Source organism: Planococcus citri, chromosome 3 (assembly GCF_950023065.1).
Source record: "Planococcus citri chromosome 3, ihPlaCitr1.1, whole genome shotgun sequence".
Taxonomy (NCBI): Eukaryota; Metazoa; Arthropoda; class Insecta; order Hemiptera; family Pseudococcidae; genus Planococcus; species Planococcus citri.
In genome coordinates this window covers 2,627,811-2,640,553 of record NC_088679.1, presented here as the reverse complement: position 1 = coordinate 2,640,553, position 12,743 = coordinate 2,627,811, and positions in this window count along the sequence as shown.

Below are 12,743 nucleotides of genomic sequence, written 5' to 3'. Positions count from 1 at the left end.
GAAATCAACGACATCGAAAACCTAACAATCGATATGTCATATACTTATATTGGTTTAATTTCAAATTCTCCCCTCCCCTCCACTCAAATCGAAAAATAGATGCCAAATTCGGAATCTACGACATCGAAAACCTAACAATCGATATGTCAGACACCCCTAGTTTCAAAATTCGCCCCTCGGAAAAAATATTACAGTTAAACGGACATGCAGCGCTATCTATCGAAATAAAACGGAACCTTCGTTCTGTTTTTAAAAAATCGAGGTTTAAAAAGTGGCGAAATAAGAGCTAGATATGCGCGTGGCACTATCTCTCGGAATATTACGGAACTACTTCAGAGAGAACATCGAAAACCGCGTTCTATCACTCGAATTTGAAGAAGTTCCGTAATATTCCGATAGATAGCGCCACGTGCATATCTAGCTCTTATTTCGCCAAATTTAAACCTAGTTTTTTTAAAAACAGAACGAAGCTTCTATTTTATTCCAATAGGTGGCGCTGTGTGCCCATCAAATGATTTTTTTTTCCAGGACGGTCGAATTGGTTGCCTGTTCCAATTTTTTGCAGGGGCACGATTAATTTTTCGCCCGCAATTCATCGAATACGCGTATTTTATTTTAAAAAATTAACGTATACTTACTAATTCGAGGTCGCTGATTACGATTTTGATATTATTTTTGCATTTTAATCATTGAAGTCTTATTCTGATTTGAGGACGCTAATCACGACATTTTAATGAGGCGCTTATTTGGAAAACGAACTTGCATGTTGTATGAGGTATCAACATGTATGTTTTTAGACCTCCTAAGTACGAACTTGATATTATTTCGGCGCTTAACTGAAACGAGCTTCAGGGGGAGGTGCCAAATTTTAAAAATGAGCTCAATCGTCGTGTGAGGTACCAAAATATATATGTTTCTGGGCCTCCTCAGCACGAATTTCGTATCGTTTCCGCGCTAAAATCAAAGGAGGGTCAAATTCGGAAAATGAGCCCAAAGGTTATGTGTAGTGTACCTAATTATATGTATTTGGACTACGTCAGAGCGAATTTTGATATTATTTCGGCGATAAAATCAAAATTAGCTTCAAGAGAGAGGATCCAAATTTAGAAAAATGAGCTAGATCACCCCAGTACGAATTTCCTATCATTTCGACGCTGAAATCAAAAAGAGCTTCAGAAAGAAGGGCCCAAATGCTCTAATGTTGTGTAGGAGTATCAAATTACATGTTTTTCGACTTCCTCCGTGCGAATTTGATGTTATTTCGGCGCTAAAATCAAAAAATGTCTGCTGTAAGTAAGAGGCAGGGTCCAAATTTAGAAAATGAGCTCGAACGTTGTGTGAGGTATCGAAACGCTCCTGAACACGAATTTGATTCATCATTCTGACGGATTTCGGAGGAAACCGCAAAAAGGGGCTTTTGAGGAGATGGTTCGAAATTCCAAAATTGGCCTGACTGTCAGTAGTCATTGTCATTAAATTCCAGCAATGACGAATCACGGTGGGGTTCATATCTACATGTTCATCGTGTCTTTTCAGAAAGTACGAGACAAGAACAGCGACATTTTATGAACCTCATTGGCAACGATGAAGTACTTTCATTACAATACATACATATCGGATACTATCAAACTAACATTCAGCATGTACATAGTATGTATTAGGTAACTCAGCCATAAAACTAGGTATACATATTAACGAATAAAAGAAAATATGAAATATAAAGAACACTCAAAGTAATTGTAAGAACGAAAGTTGAATAGCTGTTTTTCAAAATTCTGTTCTCTGCTGATCTGCGTAGCATTCCGCGATGTTGTTAATCATTATGAAAGTTCGATCTTCTCTTTATAGGTCAACGTGTAGGTAGCTTTGGAGTTGTGCAGCGAAATCAACTATTTTTCTTCACTGGAAGTCTTCCACATCGGTCACGCGTCAATTTTGGCCGACGAAATGAGCATGTTGTACATGAAACACAGCAAAATAAAATTATTAAAAATTTAATTCAACACGAATAAAGTACGGAATGGAAAAATTCTTCCTGCCTCATCCAAAGCAAAAAATGCTTGCTTTGGAAAACCCGTTCTCTTAGAATTATTATTTAAATCCAAAGTAGGAAATTCCCTCTAAGTATCTCAGCGAGTGTTCCTTCAAAAAATTCTTCTCTTTGAAATAATAAAAGCTCGAGTCGAAACAATAACAGTACATCGAAGTACATAAAATTTGATCCGGTTTCAAAATTACTCGTTTAATATAGGCTGAGGGGTGAGGAGGACGGAGAGGGAGAACTTGAAATTTCAAACAAAACTATGGAAACGTTATTAACAACAATAAACACTTGTGAGAGGTGAAACACAAAACCAGAAAACAATAATTTACTTCTGATCCAAATCAATTTAAAATTTCAGCTTCAAAATTATACCTACCTACTCTACAGGCGGGAAATACCGTGAGAATATTTTAATAATGCTTGCTCACATTAGGAAAGGGTATCACGATGACACGTGTTCTGAGGAATGAGCGCGAATCGAATGGGTAATTATTGAGATATGCGGGAGGGAGGATGAAAAAATTGCAAAAATTCCATATCTTGGGCTAGCATTCACCCACCATGCAATTGTAAAATAACTAATTACCCAACCTACGTATTTACTAAATAAAATCTAAATTAGGTACATATTCAACATAAAAACTGTACCGCATACCTCCAATCCCTTCCAAATATGCACTTCATAACATAACTGAAAATTGTACCCATCAATTCCAATGCAACTATAACATGATATTGTTTTGGTTAACAAATTATATAATATTCTACCTACTAATGAAAACTAAGCATCATACACCAAATCCCTTCCAAATTTGAACCTGAAAAGAATAAATTGTACCCACCAGCCCCAATCAGTTAACCTACCCTATATACCAAATTATTAACTAAATCACCTACCCATACCCCTAAGCCCCAATACTGCTACATTGTAATAGAGCATTCTGGGGAAAGTAAATAGTTGGTGGGGAAAAAATTGGACAATCCTGAGGCACAACTTCAGCAGCACTCTCCCAATGTAGGAATCTGCTGAACTACATAAATATCTAAATTAATCTGAATTACTTATATAAACACTAACCATCATATGCCAAATTCCTCTCAAATCAGCATCCTCAAATGGGAATAGTGTCCCTCCACCTCCACCACAACCATTTTATAATAACATAAATCTTGACAGAGAAGGGATTTATGGAAACAAATTTGGGCTATCTTGTAGCACCCACTTCATACCTGAAAATTGTACCCATCCATCACAATGCAACTGCAACACGATATTGTTGCAGTCATCAAATTATGTACTCTAAAGTACCTACCAATAAAAACTAACCATCATACCTCAAATCCCTTCCAAGATTGAACCTGAAAAGAAAAAATTGCACACATCTGCCCCAATCAGTTTACCCACTCTATAAGTATGTACATATACTAAATTACATCCACATAAGCTATGCATCATATCTACTACAAATCCCTTCCATATTTGAACCTAAAAACAGAAAATTGTACCCCTCAGCCCCAATGCTGCTACAATATAATAGCGCATTCTGGGGCGGAGGGGATCGTTTGGGGACAAGTTGGGCAATCTCCAGGCCAACCTCGGCAACAATCACCCAATGTACATATCTGCTAAACTACATAATATATCTAAATTAATCTAAATTACTAGTAAACACTAACCATCGTTCCCCCAAATCCCCTCCAAATTCGAACCTGAAAATGAAAAATCACACACATCAGCCCCAATCAGTTTACCCACTGTGTAATACATATACTGCATAAATTATTGACCAAATTACCCCTGTAAACTAAGCATCCTCACTCACCTGCCTGGCAAGTTGACAGATGCGACAAAACCAGGCAGCCACTGACATTTCTCTCTCACACAAAAACTCACATTTCACGCAAGCAAGTGTTGCAAAACCTAGAGTGCACCACTTACTGCATGTGGTTGGTTCGCAGGCAGATCTGGCAAACCAACCAGGCAGGTCTGATCCTCGACGGCTGAAATGGATATATCACGATTGTGATGGTGACATACACCATCCCAGCACACACCTTTGATCAACCGGAACTACGTGGGGTGTGGGAAACGCAAACGCTAATTCCTGTACCAGCCTATTACGACTACCCCTCGCTGGGGTGAGTGCCAGGTTTCCCTCGAATCGTTAGGAACGAATCTCAGCCCCTGACACCCTGTACAGTTTTCACCAGCCCTGCTGACTGATGGATCCTTGGGCGAGAGCCCATACCCACGGATGCGTTTTCCCAAGCTAACAGAAGACAAACTTTCAAGAAATTGTGAGACTCCAGGTTGTTGTGAAATTTTGGAAAATGTATGGTTGTGGGTTGATATACTACATAATAGATGACAAGGGACAAGCCACTTAACCCAAGAAGACAGCCCACAACTGTTCGATCCTATATATGTACATGCCTTAACACACTCACCACCAGCTCCACCTACACAACAGTGAAAACACAATCACAAAAAGGAAATAAAGCGTTCATCAAAATTTGAACTCGACAAATGAAAATTGTCCCACTCTAACTTACTGATGAAAACACAGCATCATACACTAAATCCCTTCCCAAATTCAACCTGAAAAGGAAATATACCGCACACATCAGCCCCAATCGGTTTTTACCCACTCTACATTATGTATACCAAATTAATAACTAAATTACCTGGATAAACTAAGCATCATTATACCACAAATTCCCTTCCAAATTTGAACCTGAAAACAGAAAATTGTACCCCTCAGCCTCCAATGCTGCTACATAATGATAGCGCATTCTGAGGGAAAGGGGATTGTTGGGGAAAAAATAGGGCAATCTCGAGGCCAACCTCGCCAGCAATCACCCAATGCAGGTATCTGCTGAACAACATAAATATCTAAATTAATCTAAATTACTCATTATAAACACTGAATCAGCATCCTCAAATGGGAATATTGTCCCTCCGCCTCCACCACAACTATTTTATAATAACATATCTTAACAGAGAAGGGATTTATGGGAACAAATTTGGGCTATCTTGTAGCACAACTTTGGCAGCAATTACCCAACCTACCTATGTACTACATAAAATCCAAACTAGGTACGTATTCACCATGAAAACTGAACCCCAGACCTCCAATCCCTTCCAAATGTGCACTTCATACCTGTAAATTGTACCCATCCATCAATCCATCCATCCATCCATCCATCCCAATGCAACTGCAACATGATATCGCTGCAGTCATCAAATTATGTAATCTAAAGTACCTACCAATAAAAACTAACCATCATACCCCAAATCCCTTCCAAGATTGAACCTGAAAAGAAAAAATTGCGCACATCTGCCCCAATCAGTTTACCCACTCTATAGGTAGATATGTACATATACTAAATTGATAACTAAATTACAACCACATAAACTACGCATCATACATTGGGCAATCTCAAGGCACGCATTCTGGGGGAAAGGGGATTGTTGAGGGAAAAATTGGGCAATCTCGAGGCACAACCTGAGCAGCAATCACCCAATGTATCTACTGAACTACATATATCTAAATTATACTAAATTACTTGTAAACACTAACCCCGCAAACCACAAATCCCCTCCAAATTTGAACAGGAAAAGGAAAAATTACACACATCAGCCCTAATCAGTTTACCCCCTCCATAAACTAAATTAATAACTAAATTACCCTCATAAACTAAGCATCATACTACAAATACCCCCAGTATGTGAACCTAAAAACAGGAAATTGTACCCCTCAGCCCCAATGCTGCTACAATATAATAGCACATTCTGGGGTGGAGGGGATCGTTTGGGGACAAGTTGGGCAATCTCGAGGCCAACCTCGGCAACAATCACCCAATGTACATCATATCTGCTAAACTACATAATATATCTAAATTAATCTAAATTACTAGTAAACACTAACCATCGTTCCCCCAAATCCCCTCCAAATTCGAACCTGAAAATGAAAAATCACACACATCAGCCCCAATCAGTTTACCCACTGTGTAATACATATACTGCATAAATTATTGACCGAATTACCCCTGTAAACTAAGCATCCTCCCTCACCTGCCTGGCAAGTTGACAGATGGGACAAAACCAGGCAGCCACTGACATTTCTCTCTCACACAAAAACTCACATTTCACGCAAGCAAGTGTTGCAAAACCTAGAGTGCACCACTTACTGCATGTGGTTGGTTCAAGGCAGATCTGGCAAACCAACCAGGCAGGTCTGATCCTCGACGGCTGAAATGGATATATCACGATTGTGATGGTGACATACACCATCCCAGCACACATCTTTGATCAACCGGAACTAGGGGCGTGCGAGACAGTCAGACCAGAAACCACTAGACGGAAACGCAAACGCTAATTCCTGCACCAGCCTATTACAACTACCCCTCGCTGGGGTGAGTGCCAGGTTTCCCTCGAATCGTTAGTAAGGAATCTCAGCCCCTGACACCCTGTACAGTTTTCACCAGCCCTGCTGACTGACGGATCCTTGGGCGAGAGCCCGTACCCGCGGATGCGTTTTCTTCAGCTAACAGAAGACAAACTATCAAGAAATTGTGAGACTCCAGGTTGTTGTGAAATTTTGGAAAATGTATGGTTGTGGGTTGATATACTACATAATAGATGACAAGGGACAAGCCACTTAACCCAAGAAGACTGCCCACAACCGTTCGATCCTATATACGAGTACATGCCTTAACACACTCACCACCAGCTCCACCTACACAACAGTGAAAATGAAAAAACCACACAATCACAAAAAGGAAATAAAGCGTTCATCAAAATTTGAACTTGACAAATGAAAAACTGTCGCACTCACTCCAATGTAACAACATAACAATGGCAGATTTCACTCAAACAGCAGATCATCTGATCAATACGTTGAGAATGATTAGGCCCGACTTTGCCAGCAATAACTCGATGCATGCATGTATCTACTAAATTATTTATCTAAATAATTACTAATAAAAACTCAGCATCATGCACTGAATCCCTTCCAAAATTGAACCTGAAAAGGAAAAATCGCACACATCGGCCCCAATCGGTTTACCCACTCTACGTTATGTGTACTGAATTGATAACTAAATTACCCGGATAAACTAAGCATATCATTATACCACAAATCCCTTCCAAATTTGAACCTGAAAACAGAAAATTGTACCCCTCAGCCCCAATGCTGCTACATAATGATAGCGCATTCTGGGGCAAAGGGGATTGTTGAGGGAAAAATTGGGCAATCTCCAGGCACAACCTGAGCAGCAATCACCCAATGTACCTACTGAACTACATATATCTAAATTATACTAAATTACTTGTAAACACTAACCCCGCATACCACAAATCCCCTCCAAATTTGAACAGAAAAAGGAAAAATTGCACACATCAGCCCCAATCAGTTTACCCACTCCATATACTAAATTAATAACTAAATTACTTCTGAAAACTAAGAATTTCACACCAAATCGCTTCCAAATTTGAACCTGAAAAGAAATAATTCCACCCATCTGCCCCAATCAGTTTACCCACTCCATATACTAAATTAATATCTAGATCATTATTAAAAACTGAGCCTCATACACTAAATCCCCTCCATGTTTGAATCTGAAACAAGATAATTGTACCCCTCAGCCCCAATGCAGCTACATAATAATAGCGCATTTTGGGGGAAGAGGGGATTGTTGGGGAAAAAATTGGGAAAACATGAGGCGTAACCTCAGCAGCAATCTCCCGATGAAAGTATCTATTAAACTATTTATCTAAATTAATCTAAATTACTCATAATCATTAACCATCATAGCCCAAATCCCTTCCAAATTTGAACATGAAATGAACAAATCACACCCATCAGCCCCAATCAGTTTACCCACTCCATATATGTACTAAATTAATAACTAAATTACTATTAAAAACTGAGCCTTATACATTAAATCCCTTCCATGTTTGAATCTGAAACAAGAAAATTGTACCCCTCAGCCCCAATGCAGCCACATAATAATAGCGCATTTTGGGGGAAGAGGGGATTGTTGGGGAAAAAATTGGGGAAAACATGAGGCATAACCTCAGCAGCAATCTCCCAATGTAAGTATCTATTGAACTATTTATCTAAATTAATCTAATTTACTCGTAATCACTAACCATCATAAACCCAATTCCCTTCTAAAATTGTGTCTGAAATGAAAAAATTTCACCCATCAGTCCCAATCTCTCTACTACATTATGTATAACTAAAATCACTCACACAAACTACACATCATGCGCTTGGATCGCAGGCAGATCTGGCGATCCTAGGGCGGCAGGTCTGATCCTCGATGGCAGGAATGGCAATGTTGCGATTCGTAGGGCTAACATTAACCACACCTGCTCCATATCTTTGATCAACCGGAACTAAGGTCGCAGAAAATAGTATTACACTATTAACTACTAGATGGAAAACGCATCCGGTACTCCATGTGCCAGCCTATCACGGCTACCCCTCTTTATGACTGAATGGGTGGTGTCGCAGGGATGAGTAGTACTCCGCACACTTTTCCCCAGCATGGCCAGGACAGAACAATCCGTGGATGCGTGTACTTGAGCTAACAGAATTCAATTTTTCAAGAAATCACAAGAATCCAGATGGTAGTAAAATTTTGATGATAGATGACGATGGACAGACACTTAACCTAACAAGGCTGCTCACAACCATTCATATCTAGTACACATGTATATGTCTACACACACACTCCTTGAAACACTCACCACCAGCCGTACAATTTGAACCTGGAAAATGAAAATTGACCCTCTCAGTCCAATGTAACAAAATATTACCATGGCACAATTCATGCAAACCGTAGATTATTGGACCAATAAGTTGAGAACGATCAGGCATGACTTTGCCAGCAATTACTCACTGTATGTAACTTATGTATCTACTAAACTATTTATCTAAATTATTCTAAATTACTCATAATCATTAACCATTATAATAGCACAAATCCCTTCCAAAATTGAACCTGAAATGGAAAAAATCACACCCATCAGCCCCAATCAGTTTACCCACTCCATATATGTACTAAATTAATAACTTAAATTACTTCTGAAAACTAAGAATCTCACACCAAATCCCTTCCAAATTTGAACCTGGAAAATGAAAATTGACCATCCCAGTCCAATGTAACAAAATATTACCATGGCACAATTCATGCAAACAGTAGATTATTGGACCAATAAGTTGAGAACGATCAGGCATGACTTTGCCAGCAATTACTCACTGTATGTATGTATGTATGTATCTACTAAACTATTTATCAAAATTAATCTAAATTACTCATAATCATTAACCATCATAGCCCAAATCCCTTCCAAATTTGAACATGAAATGAACAAATCACACCCATCAGCCCCAATCAGTTTACCCACTCCATATATGTACTAAATTAATAACTAAATTACTATTAAAAACTGAGCCTTATACATTAAATCCCTTCCATGTTTGAATCTGAAACAAGAAAATTGTACCCCTCAGCCCCAATGCAGCCACATAATAATAGCGCATTTTGGGGGAAGAGGGGATTGTTGGGGAAAAAATTGGGGAAAACATGAGGCATAACCTCAGCAGCAATCTCCCAATGTAAGTATCTATTGAACTATTTATCTAAATTAATCTAATTTACTCGTAATCACTAACCATCATAAACCCAATTCCCTTCTAAAATTGTGTCTGAAATGAAAAAATTTCACCCATCAGTCCCAATCTCTCTACTACATTATGTATAACTAAAATCACTCACACAAACTACACATCATGCGCTTGGATCGCAGGCAGATCTGGCGATCCTAGGGCGGCAGGTCTGATCCTCGATGGCAGGAATGGCAATGTTGCGATTCGTAGGGCTAACATTAACCACACCTGCTCCATATCTTTGATCAACCGGAACTAAGGTCGCAGAAAATAGTATTACACTATTAACTACTAGATGGAAAACGCATCCGGTACTCCATGTGCCAGCCTATCACGGCTACCCCTCTTTATGACTGAATGGGTGGTGTCGCAGGGATGAGTAGTACTCCGCACACTTTTCCCCAGCATGGCCAGGACAGAACAATCCGTGGATGCGTGTACTTGAGCTAACAGAATTCAATTTTTCAAGAAATCACAAGAATCCAGATGGTAGTAAAATTTTGATGATAGATGACGATGGACAGACACTTAACCTAACAAGGCTGCTCACAACCATTCATATCTAGTACACATGTATATGTCTACACACACACTCCTTGAAACACTCACCACCAGCCGTACAATTTGAACCTGGAAAATGAAAATTGACCCTCTCAGTCCAATGTAACAAAATATTACCATGGCACAATTCATGCAAACCGTAGATTATTGGACCAATAAGTTGAGAACGATCAGGCATGACTTTGCCAGCAATTACTCACTGTATGTAACTTATGTATCTACTAAACTATTTATCTAAATTATTCTAAATTACTCATAATCATTAACCATTATAATAGCACAAATCCCTTCCAAAATTGAACCTGAAATGGAAAAAATCACACCCATCAGCCCCAATCAGTTTACCCACTCCATATATGTACTAAATTAATAACTTAAATTACTTCTGAAAACTAAGAATCTCACACCAAATCCCTTCCAAATTTGAACCTGGAAAATGAAAATTGACCATCCCAGTCCAATGTAACAAAATATTACCATGGCACAATTCATGCAAACAGTAGATTATTGGACCAATAAGTTGAGAACGATCAGGCATGACTTTGCCAGCAATTACTCACTGTATGTATGTATGTATGTATCTACTAAACTATTTATCAAAATTAATCTAAATTACTCATAATCATTAACCATCATAGCCCAAATCCCTTCCAAATTTGAACATGAAATGAACAAATCACACCCATCAGCCCCAATCAGTTTACCCACTCCATATATGTACTAAATTAATAACTAAATTACTATTAAAAACTGAGCCTTATACATTAAATCCCTTCCATGTTTGAATCTGAAACAAGAAAATTGTACCCCTCAGCCCCAATGCAGCCACATAATAATAGCGCATTTTGGGGGAAGAGGGGATTGTTGGGGAAAAAATTGGGGAAAACATGAGGCATAACCTCAGCAGCAATCTCCCAATGTAAGTATCTATTGAACTATTTATCTAAATTAATCTAATTTACTCGTAATCACTAACCATCATAAACCCAATTCCCTTCTAAAATTGTGTCTGAAATGAAAAAATTTCACCCATCAGTCCCAATCTCTCTACTACATTATGTATAACTAAAATCACTCACACAAACTACACATCATGCGCTTGGATCGCAGGCAGATCTGGCGATCCTAGGGCGGCAGGTCTGATCCTCGATGGCAGGAATGGCAATGTTGCGATTCGTAGGGCTAACATTAACCACACCTGCTCCATATCTTTGATCAACCGGAACTAAGGTCGCAGAAAATAGTATTACACTATTAACTACTAGATGGAAAACGCATCCGGTACTCCATGTGCCAGCCTATCACGGCTACCCCTCTTTATGACTGAATGGGTGGTGTCGCAGGGATGAGTAGTACTCCGCACACTTTTCCCCAGCATGGCCAGGACAGAACAATCCGTGGATGCGTGTACTTGAGCTAACAGAATTCAATTTTTCAAGAAATCACAAGAATCCAGATGGTAGTAAAATTTTGATGATAGATGACGATGGACAGACACTTAACCTAACAAGGCTGCTCACAACCATTCATATCTAGTACACATGTATATGTCTACACACACACTCCTTGAAACACTCACCACCAGCCGTACAATTTGAACCTGGAAAATGAAAATTGACCCTCTCAGTCCAATGTAACAAAATATTACCATGGCACAATTCATGCAAACCGTAGATTATTGGACCAATAAGTTGAGAACGATCAGGCATGACTTTGCCAGCAATTACTCACTGTATGTAACTTATGTATCTACTAAACTATTTATCTAAATTATTCTAAATTACTCATAATCATTAACCATTATAATAGCACAAATCCCTTCCAAAATTGAACCTGAAATGGAAAAAATCACACCCATCAGCCCCAATCAGTTTACCCACTCCATATATGTACTAAATTAATAACTTAAATTACTTCTGAAAACTAAGAATCTCACACCAAATCCCTTCCAAATTTGAACCTGGAAAATGAAAATTGACCATCCCAGTCCAATGTAACAAAATATTACCATGGCACAATTCATGCAAACAGTAGATTATTGGACCAATAAGTTGAGAACGATCAGGCATGACTTTGCCAGCAATTACTCACTGTATGTATGTATGTATGTATGTATCTACTAAACTATTTATCAAAATTAATCTAAATTACTCATAATCATTAACCATCATAGCCCAAATCCCTTCCAAATTTGAACATGAAATGAACAAATCACACCCATCAGCCCCAATCAGTTTACCCACTCCATATATGTACTAAATTAATAACTAAATTACTATTAAAAACTGAGCCTTATACATTAAATCCCTTCCATGTTTGAATCTGAAACAAGAAAATTGTACCCCTCAGCCCCAATGCAGCCACATAATAATAGCGCATTTTGGGGGAAGAGGGGATTGTTGGGGAAAAAATTGGGGAAAACATGAGGCATAACCTCAGCAGCAATCTCCCAATGTAAG